Source organism: Phyllobates terribilis, unplaced genomic scaffold (assembly GCF_046119375.1).
Source record: "Phyllobates terribilis strain yellow unplaced genomic scaffold, ASM4611937v1 Scaffold_1__5_contigs__length_1240528914, whole genome shotgun sequence".
Taxonomy (NCBI): domain Eukaryota; kingdom Metazoa; phylum Chordata; class Amphibia; order Anura; family Dendrobatidae; genus Phyllobates; species Phyllobates terribilis.
Window position 1 is genome coordinate 579079168 of NW_027362761.1, and position 16848 is coordinate 579096015.

Genomic DNA, 16848 nt, shown 5'->3' on the forward strand with positions numbered 1-16848 from the left:
TACGCACACTTTCATGGTGCTCATAGAGAGAGAAAGTGCTAGAAAATTGTTGAGAAAAGCCGGTGAGTAAACCATCTAACTTAATGGAGCTGCAGCTGTTTTGCATTGAGGAATAGGCAAAAATCCCAGTGGCAAGATGAGGAAAGCTCATAGACATTTATCCAAAGCGACTTGCAACTGTAATTGCCGCAAAAGGAGGCACTACAAAGTTCTGACTTTAGGGGAGTGATTAGTTATGCACACTGAAGTTTTCGGCTATTTTGTCCTATTTGTTGTTTTCTTCACAATAAAAAGAAAACCAAATGTTCAGTTGTAGACATGTCCTTTATATGAACTGATGCAAGCCCTTAAGCAAAAAGTGAAATTCCAGGTTGTGAGGTACCTAAACACAGAAAATACCAAGGGGGTGAATACTTTCGCAAGCCACTGTATTTATTTGTCTGGCTTATATTTATCTTTTCCCTCAAAACTTTATGCCACACTGCTCAGTTCCTGCTGCTCTATAACACAATGATGACAGGTTCCCTTTGAATTTGGTTTGCAAGACATCCCCTATCCCAGTGGTTAGATCCTCAATGTTCCAGAAATTGGAACTTAAAATATTATCTATGGAACTGTTAAAAAAAAGCCAAGCGCTCTATGTGTGTATTCTCTTACTTGACTAAAAGCTTCTGTGCTGTGTGATTTCAGGCAAAGAAGTCATCAGTCCAGCAGGATGAGAATGTGCTGGGCCAAGAATAGAGCTGGAGTGACAGAGGCATCAGATCTACAAATAGATCATCAGCCTCGTTTGCATATCAATTCAAACACTGATTTCCAAGAAATGGAGGAAAGGACTGTACTTGTATTTGAAAGAGCTACATGAGCTACATGAGCATATACAATTGTAGCATTTGTATTCAGCGAATGTGCAAAGAAGAAGGGGCAAAAATGTCACCTCTAGATGTGCAAAGCTGGTAGAGACAGACCCCAAAAGATTTGCAGCAGTAATTGCAGAGAGATGTTGTCCTACACGTAGAAGTTGTTCCAGCACACTAAGAGCTGAGAGGGGTTAATCGGCCATTTTTAATGGGCTAGGTTTTATGTGAACAACTGTAGAGCGGGTGGGAGGCTGTTCACCATATCTCCACCCCGAGGTGTGGTCTGAGATATAAAAAGCCAGCCTGTTGAATCATGTGTTGTTCAGAGGAGCTTGTGTTTGTATAACTTGAACCGTGTGTTGTGCTAAACCATGAGTGGCCGGAGTCCCGCGGACATATGGACAATGCTGTACAGTTATTTTTTATTTACCATTATGCCAGAAGGGAAGTGTTTGATTTGATGAACTTTATGTTGGTTTATGTAATTTTTTTTATAAACCAACAAAATATTTAAAGAGACAGTGTCCCTGAATCTACCTATGTGTGCAGCCAAGTGAGCCGAACTATCACTCTGAATACAAATGCACGACACAATTTTCAGATTTATATTTTTAAAATAATTAGAAAACCAAGTATCATTTCATTTACACTTCACAAATACTTGCTACTTAGTGTTGGCATAATCTAAAATCCCAATAAAATACATTTACAAATACATACATACATACATTTACAAATACAAATACACTTAGTCCCCCCTTCCTCTCACTACTGGGGTTCCTCAGGGTTCAGTCCTTGGCCCTCTTCTCTTCTCTCTCTACACGGTCCCAATTGGGCAGACCATCAGCAAATTTAGCTTTCAGTACCATCTTTATGCTGATGACACACAACTATGCACTTCATCCCCTGACCTTACCCCCACTGTACTACAGAACACCAGTGACTGACTGGCCGCAGTTTCCAACATCATGTCCGCTCTCTATCTCAAACTCAACCTTTCCAAAACTGAACTTCTTCTGCTCCCGCCGTCTACTCACCTCCCTAAATCTGACATCTCCCTCTCCGTGTGTGGAACCACAATAACGCTGAACCAGCAGGCGCGCTGTCTGGGCGTTGTGTTTGACACCAATCTTTCCTTCACCTTCCATATACAATCTCTTGCCCGCTCTTGTCACTTGCACCTGAAGAACATCTCTAGAATCTGCCCCTTTCTCACCTTGGAAACAACAAAAACCCTTACTGTTGCCCTGATCCACTCCCGCCTTGACTACTGTAACTCTCTATTAATTGGCCTCCCCCTCACTCGACTTTCCCCTCTTTAGTCCATCCTTAATGCTGCAGCCAGGGTCATCTATTTGGCTAACCGTTACTCAGACTCCTCCGCTTAGGATCCAATTCAAATTGCTTGTTCTCACCCATAAAGCACTCCACAGTTTGGCACCCCCCTACATCTCATCCCTCATTTCTGTTTATAGTCCTACCCGTTCTCTATGCTCCGCAAATGACTTTCGACTAATATCCGCACTAATCCATACCTCTACCCCAAGAAATTAGGACGAACCACAACTTGCACAGTTTTAGGCGCTCCCTAAAAACACACTTGTTTAGGGTGGCCTTTCACGTTCCCTAATCAAAGTCCTTTTATATTTTTATAGCCTATTCATTATTTCTCCAACCATAAGTCTCCACCAAACTCCACCGCACCCAAAAGCAGTACAAATACTGGCTGGTGACGAGCTCATGCAGCATTTATCTATCCCTCATCCCTTCAAGATGGCTGGACCATCATTGCAAATAAGCTCCTGTCCTTTGGGTCACCCCCACCTCATTGTAGATTGTAAGCTCTTACCAGCAGGGTCGTCATTATTTTTGCTTTAATTATTGTATTATCTTTAGCTATGTTACTTATGACTAGTGTTGAGCGATACCTTCCGATATCAGGAAATATCGGATTGGATTGGATCGGGCCGATACCCAAAAAGTATCGGATATCGCCGATTCCGATACCGGAAACCAATGCAAGTCAATGGGACACAAATATCGGAATGAAAATAAACCCTTTCTTTCCTTGTAGGTTAATTCTACATGAAGGAAAATAACTAACAATAATGTAGAATGCATTGGGGGAGGTGGTTGCCCAAATCGATGGGAACAGTGCTCACAGTGAAACATTCAGCAGCGGCATACACCGGTACCCGACAATTTATAACAGAAAGAATAGAGCTTCACACATAGATTAGATAGATAGAAACATGTCAGTCACATATATAAGAAGTACAGTGATAGTGTTGGTTACTGTACTTGTCATTTAGTGTAAAGGATTTATTAAAAAAAATATTAGTGTTTTCACGCACCGTCTCTTTAAAAAAGCCGGCCGGCAATTCAGCAGCGGTACCCGACAATTTAGAATAGAAAGAATAGAGAATCACACATAGATTAGATAGATAGAAACATGTCAGTCACATATATATGAAGTACAGTGACAGTGTTGCTTACTGTACTTGTCATTTAGTGTAAAGGATTTATTTAAAAAAATATTAGTGTTTTCATGCACCGTCTCTTTAAAAAAGCCGGCCGGCAATTCAGCATCTGTACCCGACAATTTAGAATAGAAAGAATAGAGCATCACACAAAGATTAGATAGATAGAAACATGTCAGTCACATATATATGAAGTACAGTGACAGTGTTGCTTACTGTACTTGTCATTTAGTGCTAAAATAAAGGACTTATTAAAAAAAAAATTGGCGTGGGATCCCCCATAATTTTAGTCTCTAGCGGAGGTTAAGCCGACGGCTGGGGCAGATGTTTGAAGCCTGGGAAGGGGGTAATACCCACGGAGCTTCCCAGACTACTAATATCAGCCCCCAGCTGAATACCTAGCCTTTACTAGCTATTAAAATGGGGGACCCCCCCAAAAAAATGACGTGGGGTCCCCCCTATTTTAATAGCTAGCAAAGGCTAGGCAGACAGCTGGGGGCTGATATTAATAGCCCAGGAAGGGTGCCATGAATATTGGCCCCCTCCCAGGCTAGAAACACCAGCCGTCAGCCGCCCCAGAAATGGCGCATCCATAGGATGCGCCAATTCTGGCACTTAGCCTCGCTCTTCCACACTGCCGTGTAGCGGTGGCAGTGGGGTAATAGGGCTGGGGTTCATGTCAGCGCCAGCTGCCATGAAGCCCAGGTTAGTAATGATGGGCATCTATAAGACACCCCCATTACTAATCTACAAAGTGTTAAAAAGAAAAAAACACACTACACCCAGAAAAAAATAATTTATTTGAAATAAACCACACCATTTTATTTAATTCTTAGTTTACTAAAAAAAAATAGTAACCTGTCCACGTTCCTGCGCTGATCTCCCATGCACAGCTGTCACATCTGGAGATGGTGACAGCTGTGCATGGCTGCTGTAAGCTCACGCTGCCGGGAACACGTCCGCTCCCGGCAGCGGGAGCCACTGACTGAGGTCACCGGAGTGCATTCAGGCAGCGCAGCTCCGGAGACCTCCTTTACGGCAGTGCTGTACCGTGGGAATTTCTCACGATACAGCAGGGCCGTAAAGGAGCTAACCGGAGCAGCGCTGCCTGAACTCCGGTGAACCCGTTTATGCAGTGATGGGGCTGCTTTACGGCCCCGTCATTCTAGTGGCGGCAGCGGTTCAGAGCGGTCACATTCTATGTGGCTGCTCTAAACTGGAGATCATCGTGGGACACTCGTGGACTACTACGGAGGGGTAAGGATAAGGTTGTGGTTTATTATTTTAGATTTTATTACAGGAGATCGATGGCTTCGGGGAATTAGGTGTCTAGGTGAGTATAGGTGTATTTTTTTATTTTTTACTTTATTTTAGGTGGCGATCGGCGGGGACAGGTAATGTATAAACTAATTTATTGTAGGTAGCCACTGGCCACCAATGAAATGTATTTAAAATTTATTGGGGACACAGTAGGGCAATTTAAATAGCAGGATCAGGCTGATGGGAACTACTGCTCCCATCGAGCTGATCCTGCTGGCACGAGTGGACGGGGGACAGACATAGGCCGATGGGAGTAGTAGTGTCACATCGGCCTATGTCTGCCTGCACGCACACACCTCCCAGACATCGCACAGACACCGCGCACACCCGCACACACTCGCAGACATCGCACAGACACCGTGCACACCCGCAGACATCGCACAGACACCGCACACACTCGCAGACATCGCACAGACACCGCAGACATCGCACAGACACCGCGCACACCCGCAGGCATCGCACAGACACCGCGCACACCCGCAGACATCGCACAGACACCGCGCACACACTAATCATGACGGGCTGATGGTCTGGGAGGTGAGGCTGACCTGTGCGGCTGTGGGAAAGTTCATGTGAGTTCATGCAATGCAGTCAAGCATGAACTCACATGAACCCTCTGAGGGCACCGCGGCTACTTCAAATGAACAGCTGATCAGCATCACCTGATACCTCAGCTGTTCATTTGAAATAACCGGAGGGAAAGCGCAGCACAGAACGGGAAAGCCGGCGGTGAAGTCTTTTCACTGCCGGCTTCCCCGCCCGGGTCCTTCGCTCCCCGCTCCTTGGTGCTGCGCTCCCCGCTCGGTCCTAACTTACAATTGGGATGGGAGGTGGCGAGGGGAGCGGAGGATCGGGGTCGGAGGCTGCGGGGAAGCAGTATGGGGCTGTGTGATTATTTAAAAGCCGCCGGCTTTTAAACAATCAGGAGAATTCTCTCACGCTGCGATGGCATTTTGATGACAGACTGGATCGCAGCTGAGCGCTGCCATCCAGCTTGTCATCCTTCAGAGACACTGCAGAGCGCAGGCATTATGGGAACTTCCGATTCCGGTATTCGATATTGTAAAAGTATCGGAATTAAGTATCGGAATTCCGATACCGCGAATATCGGCCGATACCCGATATTTCAGTATCGGAATGCTCAACACTACTTATGACTGTTGTATATGAACCTCTGAATTGTAAAGCGCTGCAAAATATGTTGGGGCTATATAAATAAAGATTACTATTATTTTTATTAATTGTGGGTGTAACGTGAAAAAATGTGGAAAAGTTCTCAGTGTATGAACACTTTTTCAATGCACTGTAAATAGTTTTTTTTTGGGGGGGGGAATCTTGCTTACAGATACCCTTTAAAATTTGGTGCCTTTTGATTTCTTTATCTCATTGGTGCCATATGAGAGCTGACAGATCCATTTTATCATAGGTGCACAACGTTTTTTGCTTCAAGGACCACAATATCATGTTGAACTATTTCCAAGGGTCACTGTAAAACTTAAAGGGCTATTACTTTGTGAGAGGTTTATGTGTGACATGCAGAAGTAGTGCTGTTGCTTCAAAAGCATCCAGCAACTATAATAGTTAACAAAGTCACAAGAGACATGGAGTAGTTAGCAGAGCCCCAGGGGGATTGTGGGGAAGTTGTTTACTGTTCTGGCTGGGCCCGTAGAGAAAGGTGGTGTATGATCTGTATCTCACAGAAGACAAGGGAACAGAATCCAGGTCAGGAGGGAAGCTAAACACAGGTCAGATAGACTCCCTAAGCTAACAGTGTGGAGTATTATCAGGCAGAAAAATAAGGACTAGAAGGAATAATGTCATAGGGATCATCTCCCTCATCAAACCCTCCCCCCCTCCATCTCCATGCAGGATAAAGAGTGCTGTGTACCAGTGAGTCCTTGTGAAGGAAAAGCCTGCTGTTTATGCATAGAAGTGTGCTGCCTAGAGATCTAATCTGTGCTGAATTATGCCACTGAAGAGACTGACGTTACTGTGCCTGCTTTATGAGACTGTACTGTAATGAAGATTGTTGCTGTAATATCCCTTGTCAGATGTGTCTGGTCAGCAACTGAATCTATCATGTGCCTGAGAGAAGCTGCAGCCTATGGTCGCCCTGAGTAATGGTTCCCCCAGGATTCCAACGAATTCAAGAAACCTGTCTCACCCTATCTGAACCTAGCGGCATGCGTGTAACAGTGGTGGCCCCTACAGGGAGTCCTGAGTGGGAATTAGCGTGTAGAGGGAGAAGAGGAAAAGTGTCTGGAAAAACACAGCAGCACAGCACCTCAACTCAACTCTGCTACACCAGTTAAAGGGGACCATCCCTAAAGAAAACTCACTAGCAGCAATGCATGTGGAAATACAAATGGACAGAATTAGTGAGCTGTTTCTTCAGTTAACCTGTGAAGAATGGAGAACAGTAGCAGAACATATAAAGATGTCAGAAGAACAGATTTCTAAAGCACAGAACCAAAGGCAAGCTGCCATTAATGCAAAAATGGATGAGCTGGGGGAGAAAGAAGCTGAAGACATCATGGGGACGTTCCTCCAGGAGCTAACACAGTTTCTAACCAGGTTGAAGTTGGAGGATGGAAGGGTGGCACCAATTACCAAAAGCGGGAATCTCCATCTGCAGACTGAACTACAGGAATTGAAAGAACAACTCAAAGCCCTAACAACAGCCCTGCAGGATTCAACCAAAACCTCTGAATGGGTGACAGACTCAGACAGAACCTTTAACCTGCTCGGGTTAGATAAATCAGGGAGACAGTCCTCTCTAACACCACAAATCACCATAAGGAAAGAATTCAAGATCCTGGGACAGATTGGAGAGTGTGAACAGAAAGAGAAACTGTCTTATATGAACTTGTTGCACCAGATCGATGCATGCTTACAGAAAAGCTACCAGCCAGATGAGATCGTTGAGATGGTGGTGAAAGCGATCAGCCCAGGATTGAACCTCCGTAGTATGCTAGAAATGAAGAGTCAATTGACCTTGCAAGAGCTGAAGATGATTTTAAAAGGGCACTATAAAGTAGAGAGTACTTCAGAATTGTTCCACCGACTCATTAACCTCTCACAGAAAAATAATGAATCACCCCAAAGTTTCTTGTTCAGAGCAATTGAACTAAAGGATAGACTGTTGTTTGCATCCAGAGATATAGAAGCGGAGGAGAGGTTTGATGCTGGACTAGTCCAGAAGAAGTTCTTGAGATCATTGGGAACGGGGTTAATCAGCAAAGGTATCAAGTTGCAGCTGAAACAGTACCTAGAAAATCCTGACATTCTGGATGAAGTCCTAATTGAAAAAATGAATGAATCAACTAGTTTGGAATCAGAGAGTGAACAAAAGTTAAAGAAAGGCTCTGCTCCTAAAATCACCAAAATGAGTCAACTGAAGTTGGAGACCCCCGGTGGCCAGTCCGAAGATAATCATGGAGACCCTCCAGTGCCACCTCTGAGAGGGAACTTTAAAGAACCAACAAAATAAAGGACCGCCAGCGCTGACTGTGAGGAAGTAATAGAACTGTGAGCCGAGTTGATTGAGGTGAAAAAGTTGATTCGTTCCAGGCAAGAACCTGTATCCCTCAGACCCAGGAGTGGGTTCCAAAACAGAAGATACCCGGCTTGTGAAGCGTGCCGTTCATCAAATCAGAGTACGGTGTGTGTCCACTGTCTAAGATGTGGTGAGGAAGGACATTATGCCAAGGAATGCCAACGGTCACGGTCGTTTGCGGTTAAAAGACAGGAGGTTGCTAGTGTGGGGCGACTGGTAACCGTGACACGGAGGAGGCCCCAGAAGCAAATCCAAATCTCACCAAACCCCAGAACGTCACATGAGGTAAAACGGCTGCATCAGTACTATCCCCAAGTGTGTTCCCGTCTACAACAGCTGCAAGGGAGACAGGGGCATCAGTTACTTATTGCCCAGTGTGGAAGTCAAATTATGTACTCCTGGGAGGAGGATTCCTTAATCAGTAAATTCAGCCTAATCGGTGAAAGATGCTTTATAGAGTGCCAGCTAGATGGAGCCCAAGCGAGCCTTTTAAATGAAGAATGGAGAAGGTGATACCTGCCACATATCTGCCTTTGGTTGCTAAAAGAACTCTTAGGACCAGTGGAACTCCACGGCAAAGCCATCAACCAGTCTGAAATCCCTTTCATAGGCTGGGTGAAAGTGACTTTCCAACTGAGGGCCACAAAGAACAGCAACACCATTGAGCCTTTGGTACCTTTTCTCATGACCAGAGATCAGAAAGTGGCAAAGGATCCTATCCTGGGTTATAATGTAATAAGTGAGGTCATCACGAAACACAAGTCAGGGACGCTGGTGGTGGATGCAATTGCCACATCGCTTGCCACACCCAACACTGTGGCGGAAAATGTGATTCATAGAGTAAAGAAAGCACAGAATACAATGGACCTAAAAGAAGTCAAGGTAGGCTGGCGCCCAACCATCATCCCTGCAAACCAAGGTGTGGTGAGGTGTGGAGTCTGGGTAGGACCGGGAAGAAAAGTCCAGAAAAGACTGTTCGTGCCAAAAGACTCCTCAGAACTTCTGGAAGGCCTAATTCAAGGTGAGACTGTGCTTACGATTCCTAATGGTGGGTTTGCTCGAGTGATTGTACTGGTGAATACTACAAAACACAAAATTAGACTGGATCCAAAGACTGTGTTAGGTCACATCGAAACCGTTAAAACTGTATATCCAGCCAGTGTGATACCCGCCCAGGGGTCTACCGTGAATTCAGTCTCCCCACCAAGGAACAGGAGTTGTCCAGGGGAGGAAATTGCACGACCCACCTCGGGGTCCTGGGATCTCCCAGTACCCCTGGAACACTTGTGTGCTGAAGATCGAGTGATAGCAAAACAGATGCTGAGAGAAGAGTGTCATGCATTCTCCAAAGATGACTCTGATATAGGCTGTATCCTGTCGTTGCAGATGAAAACCAATTTGAAAGACACGCCCCAGTAACCAGAAGTTACATGTCTGTGCCGAAACCATTACACCGTGAAGTGATAGAGTATTTACAAGACCTAATCAACAGAGGTTGGGTCCAAAAGTCTAAGTCGTCTTATTCCTCTCCTATTGTCTGTGTTAGGAAGAAGGACTTTACGTTGAGACTCTGCTGTGATTACCGGGAACTAAACCGAAAGTCAGTACCTGATCGGCACCCGATACCAAAGATTCAAGATATGCTGGATAGCCTATCAGGAAGTACCTGGTTTTCTGTCCTCGATCAGGGTAAAGCATACCACCAAGGGTTTGTTGAAGAGTTCAGTAGACCTTTGACAGCATTCATCACACTGTGGGGATTATACGAGTGGATCTGCATACCGTTTGGGCTCAGTTCAGCTCCAGCAGAATTGCAGAGGAGCATGGAGACATGTTTAGAAGGATTGAGGGACGATATCTGCCGCCGTACTTGGATGACAATGTGGTACACAGCAAAACCTTCCAGGAGCATGTTGACCGTATTATAGCGGCATCAACAACATGGAGTTAAGTTGATCCCAAAGAAGTGTGAACTGTTCAAAAGGCAAGTCCGATTTCTAGGGAAAATTGTGTCCAGAGAAGGATATACCATGGACCCAGCAGAAATCGCTCCGGTACTGGCCTTAAAAGACAAGCGGCCCTTTACTGTCGGGGAGTTGAGGCAGATATTAGGATTCCTCTCCTACTATCGTACTTGCGTTTGGAACTTCTCCAGGATTGCTGCCCCACTATACCTCCTCTTGGGGGGGACGACAGAGTCAACAACACCCACGGAGAAAAAGGAGAACGTGGGTAGGACCGGGCTTAAAAGAAACAACGCCGTTTCGTCCCAACAGCCCATTCTCTGGACAGCAGACCACCAGAAGTTATTGGAAGAACTAGTAGACTACCTGGTAAAACCACCCATCTTGGGATATTCTTATTTCAACTTGCTGTTTGTTCTTCATTGTGATGCATCTCAAGTAGGACTGGGAGCTTATCAAGAGGAAGACACACCATTGTGGTGTCCGTTGACGGTGGAAACCACCATAAAAGTGAGAGAACAAGATCACCCCCTGTCTATTCAACAACTACCAAAAGGAAAAATCCGTAGAGCACAACGGGAAGATCAGATAATTGGTAGAATACTACTTTATGTGGACCAAAATTGGTTTCCATGTAAACGGGAGAGAGATAATGAGTCACCAGCAGTATCTGTTTTAGTTAAAGAATGGACAAAGCTCTACATCAGTGAAGATGGTATCCTTCATCGTAAAGGAGGTCAAAACTGGCAGTTGGTACTACCCAGAGTATTCCGTAGGTTGGTCTTCAAAGAACTCCATGAAAACATGGGACACCTGGGAATGGAAAGGACAACAAACTTGATCCGTGAACGTTTCTTCTGGCCGTACATGCTGAGAGATACTGAGAGGTACATGACCAGTGAGTGTGGGTTAATGAAAGATAAATGTCCCAACACATCAACCCTGGCACCTATGGGCAACATCCAAACTACGTATCCGTTTGAGATGGTCTCAATAGACTTTCTACATCTCGAGACGTGGTTACGAATACTTCTTGGTGGTGATGAACTATTTTACTCTATTTGCTCAAGCATATGCCACCACCAATAAAGCGAGTCGAACAGCGGCAGAGAAGATCTTCAATGATTTTGCTTTGAGGTTTGGGTTCCGTACAAGGTTACACCACGACCAAGGAAGAGAATTTGAGAACCAACTCTTTGCCAAGCTAGGAAAGTATTGTAGAATTCAGAGATCCCACACAACGCCCTATCACCCAGAGGGTAATGGACAAGTGGAACGTTTTAACATTATTGTCGAAGTTGCCCAATTTAACAGCTGATGAGAAGAAAGACTGGAAGAGTTCTCTGTCAAAAGTGGTACATGCCTATAACTGTACAAAGAGCGATGCAACGGGTTACTCACCATTTTTCCTATTGTATGGACGATCGCGAAGACTGCCAATCAACATCATGTTCAATACTTCGGTGTCAGAGACTTACAGAACGTATCCAGAGTACGTTCGGAAATGGAAGGAATGGATGGCAGAGGCATACAACATAGCGTCCAAAGTGGTTATGCAAGGACAGAGCAAGAGCACTATGATCGAAAATGTTATGCAGCAGAATTGGCACCGGTAAGCCGAGTGCTAGTCAAGAACATACGTGAGAAAGGCGGTCCAGGAAAACTTTGTTCGTACTGGGAAGACAAGGTGTATGTGGTCGTAAGTAGGAAAGCTGATGACAGCCCAATGTATGAAATTCGATTGGAAACGGGAGACAAGAAAACCAGAATAGTCCATCGGAATTTACTACCACCCTGTGATTATCTCCCACCACAGCAAGACTTTCCAGAAGTAGATCGACATCGTCCGAGATCGACCACTACGGACTGAAGCTCCGAAGGTGGATAACGACCTTGAAAGTTCTGATGAAGAAGAGCACACTGTTGTATTTTTCAGACCGGCAAGGAGAGGGATGTACCATCCTCAGGAGAATGAACTAAGTCCCGAAGCTCCAGAGTTTGTACCAAAGAGTACAGATGAAGTCCAATACAGATTTGATGATCAAACACCAGTCACTGAAGAGGCCGATCGACACTTAGGAGTAGCAGAATCACCAGACCAGGTGGAAACGGACGATTCAAGAGAAGTACAGGAACTTACAGAGACAGTTCCAAGATCATCTGAGGAAGTACGAGAAATGAGTGCGGCAGAAGAAACTCCTGCAACCGAGAAACCCATGGCATCTGAGGAACAACCTACCAGGAGGATGTCGAATCGAGAAGTGAGGAGGCATGTGATGCTGATGTATGAGACACTGTGTGAACCTAGCTAAGTGCCAAGGACTGTCGATTGGAAACAGGTATCTCTGCCTACGGACCAGGTAAGCTCATTTGAGTGGTATTCACCACCGAGAGACAGTATGGACAATGTTACCTGGTGGAAAGACTAGTTTTGGTGAGCGAGAGAGCTGGTTGAAGACATACGATTAGCTCCAGCGGAAGAGATGCTGATTGTTTTAATTGTGTATTTCTTACAGGAGTTCTACAAGCAAAAGGTTGTAAGAATAGATTGTTATTGATATTTGTAAATGTTATGCCAATTTGACAATGCTAATTTGTATATAAAATTATTCAACTTTTACCACTGTCTCAGAATTGGTCAGACTGACCAATTAAGACGAATGTCGAGAACGACATTCAAAAAGGAGGGACGAGTGTGACATGTAGAAGTAGTGCTGTTGCTTCAAAAGCATCCAGCAACTAAAAGAGTTAACACAGTCACAGGAGACAGGGAGTGGTTAGCAGAGCCCCAGGGGGATTGTGGGGGAGTTGTTCACTGTTTTGACTGGAGCCATAGAGAAAGGTGGTGTGTGATCTGTATCTCACAGAAGACAAGGGAACAGAATTCAGGTCAGGAGAGAAGCTAAACACAGGTCACATAGACTCCCTGAGCTAACAGTGTGGAGTATTATCAGGCATAAAGATAAGGACTGGAAGGAATCGTGTCATAAGGATCATCTCCCTCATCAAACTCTCCCCCTCTCCATCTCCATGCAGGATAAAGAATGCTGTGTACTAGTGAGTCCTTGTGAAGGAAAAGCCTGCTGTTTATTCATAAAAGTGTGCAGCCAAGAGATGCAATCTATGCTGAATTATGCTACTGAAGAAGCTGACGTTACTGTGCTTGCTTTATGAGACTGTACTGTAATGAACATTGTTTCTATAATATCCCTGAATTGCACTGGCCATGCTTCAGATTAAATTCCACTGTTAAACTGTTGAAAAAGACCCTTGTCAGATGTGTCTGGTCAGCAACTGAATCTATCGTGTGCCTGAGAGAAGCTGTAGCCTATGGTCGCCCTGAGTAACGGTTCCCCCAGGATTCCAGGGAATTCATGAAACCCTTCTCGCCCTATCTGAACCTAGCGGCGTTCGTGTAACATATGGCATATCAAAAGTTTATGCCATAAATGTCTAAGATATGCATGGTTCACTTCCAATACTGCTACATATCAGGAGGATGGGAGGATGAGAGTGCTCTTCATCCCCAGTCAGAGGAGTAGCTAGGGGTTCAACTAGGGGGGTCACCGCCATACGGTGACCGTGCAGGGGTGATACCAGTCCTGCAGAACATGTAAGAGATTACAGTACAGTTATAGATGGTGACCTACAGATGACGTTCTTTCTGATACGGTTGGGCTTACTCAAAGAGTATCATGACTCGGTCATAGCGGGCCACCCGTTCATTAAGGGGTCTTGTCACCTGTTGAGCAGAAAGTATTAGTGGCTGTCCTTGGGTAAGGATGCTGAAGCTTATGTTAAGGCATGTCAGATCTGTGCAGGAACAAGGTGCCTTGCGTCACCCCGGCAGGGAAACTTCTCCCTTTGCCCATGTTATGTTCTGCTACCAAAGCTAAGGAAAGAGAGGAGATCTGTCCCTACTATAGGACTCAGCTGAATCCCTACGATGTAACAGGGAACCTGATCCTGCGATCAGACCTGCTAAAGTCCTAATCTAGTCTGTACGAAGACCTATAGATGTGGGGAGGGAATCCCTACAAGTACTAAGGACTGGGAGGAATATGGGACACCTCCTAACAGAAATAGTAGCAGACAGACGAACAAACAAAATAGATAGAACATAGAGGTCCGTAGACCAAGCAAACTAACAGAGTTAGATACAGAGCACAGGCTAGCTAGAAAGTAGATATACAATGAAGTCCAGCAAAGCCAGAAGGGTGGAGCAGGATTAAATAGGCCAACAAGGTCATGTGACCAGCAAAGGAAAAAAAACCTAACAGCAAGGTTCTAACAGTACCCCCCCTTCTAAGAGGATCCTCCGGATCCCCTAGGACCAGGCTTATCAGGAAATCTCCTGTGAAACGCTCTGATAAGTCTGGACGCGGAAACATCATCTGACCTCACCCAAGAGTTATCCTCGGGTCCGAAACCTTTCCAGGCCACAAGATACTGCAAACTACCTCTATACCGTCTAGAGTCAAGGATGCGAGAAATTTCATATTCCCCGTCCTCCACCACCGGAGGAACAGAGGCAGAGGCGTCACCATCCGACACAACAGCTTTTTTTAACAGAGAGACATGAAAGACCGGATTAATTCTCCAGGAGGTAGGAACCTCCAACCTAACAGCAGATTGGTTGACAACCTGAAGCACATTAAAGGGCCCTACAAACTTGGGACCCAATTTCTTAGAAGGAATCCTCAACCGCAGATTCCTAGAGGACAACCAAACCATGTCACCAACAGCGAACAAAACCTCCTGTCGTTTCCTATCAAAGTAGTCTTTAGATTTTCTGTTGGCCTCCTGAAGATTACCACGCACATCCGTCCAAACTCTTTCCAAATCACCGGAAAAATTCTCCTCCTCAGGCACGGCAGATCCCAACTTGGAGAACGACCCAAACGACGGATGTCTCCCAGAACAACAAAAAAAAGGCGAACAACCAGCAGAAGAAGATGTATGATTGTTCAGAGCAAATTCGGCAAGTGGCAGAAACTCAGACCACCCCTCTTGATTGTCTGCCACAAAACAACGCAAGAACTGCTCAACATCCTGGTTTTTCCTTTCTGTCTGGCCATTAGATTCAGGATGATATCCGGATGAAAACGACAAATGAATTCCCAACCTGTCACAAAAGGCACGCCAAAAACGAGCCACAAACTGAGGACCCCTATCAGAAACAATGTCAGTAGGAACGCCATGAAGTCTGACAATTTCCTTGACAAAGGCCTTAGCGAGAGTTTTAGCGCAGGGCAGTTTGACGAAGGGAACCAAGTGACACATCTTGCTAAAACGGTCCACGACCACCCAGATGACAGTAAAACCCTCAGAGGGTGGAAGGTCAGTTATAAAGTCCATAGCCAAATGTGTCCAAGGAGCACTGGGGACCTCCAAAGGACAAAGCATCCCCGCAGCAGGAGTATGTGAGGACTTAGATCTAGCACATATAGTACATTGGCGCACCCACTTAATGACTTCCTTCTGCCATCCAGGCCACCAAAAACTGCGACCCACCAGTCTCTTGGTCTCAGAGATTCCGGGATGACCTGCCAACCGAGATTCGTGACACTCAACAAACAAATCTCTCCTAAAGGTCCCAGGCACAAACAACCTCCCATGAGGAGTGTTAGATGGGGCATTCTCCTGAGCTTTAAGAATCTCATCTTCCAAAACGGAGTCTAAAGCAGCTATCACAACACCTTCTTGTAAAATGTTTTCCTCTTTCTCAGCACCGACTATGGGAGAAAAACTGCGAGACAAGGCATCCGCCTTAACATTCTTAGTACCAGGGATGTAAGTAACGGAGAAATTAAACCGCGAGAAAAACAGTGCCCACCTAGCCTGACGGGCATTCAGGCGCTTGGCAGCATCAAGATATATCAGATTTTTATGATCCGTAAGAACCTGAACGGGAAATTCCGCACCTTCCAGGAAGTGGCGCCAGTGTTCAAATGCGAGTTTAATAGCCAATAATTCCCTATTACCAATATCGTAATTCAATTCAGTCTCCGAAAATTTTTTTGAAAAAAAGGCACAGGGATGTAATCCATCCCCGTTATCCTGAGACAATACTGCGCCAACCCCCACAGAGGAAGCATCAACCTCAACCAAAAACGGCCTAGTAACATCAGGCTGCATAAGGATGGGAGCAGAGGTGAACCTCTCCTTGAGATACACAAAAGCTTCAATGGCCTCAGAAGACCACTGAACCGCATCAGCACCTTTCCTGGTGAGATCAGTCAGAGGTTTGACAATACTAGAAATTTTTTTTATGAATTTTCTATAGTAATTGGCGAAACCCAAAAACCTCTGTATCGATTTCAAACCAATAGGCCTAGGCCATTCCTGCACAGCCTGAACCTTAACCGGATCCATCTCAAAACCTTTGCTGGACATAATGTAGCCCAAAAAACTAATTCTCTGTACAGCGAATTCACATTTCTCCAGCTTAGCAAAAAGCGAATTGTCCATTAATAACTGTAATACCTCACGCACGCTCCGCCAATGAGACTCCAGATCTGGCGAATAAATCAAAATGTCATCCAAATACACAACCACATTTTTACCGATCAAAGGTCTAAGAATGTCATTAATCAGATTCTGAAAAAATGCAGGAGCATTAGTAAGACCAAAAGGCATAACCAGATTCTCAAAATGACCCACAGGAG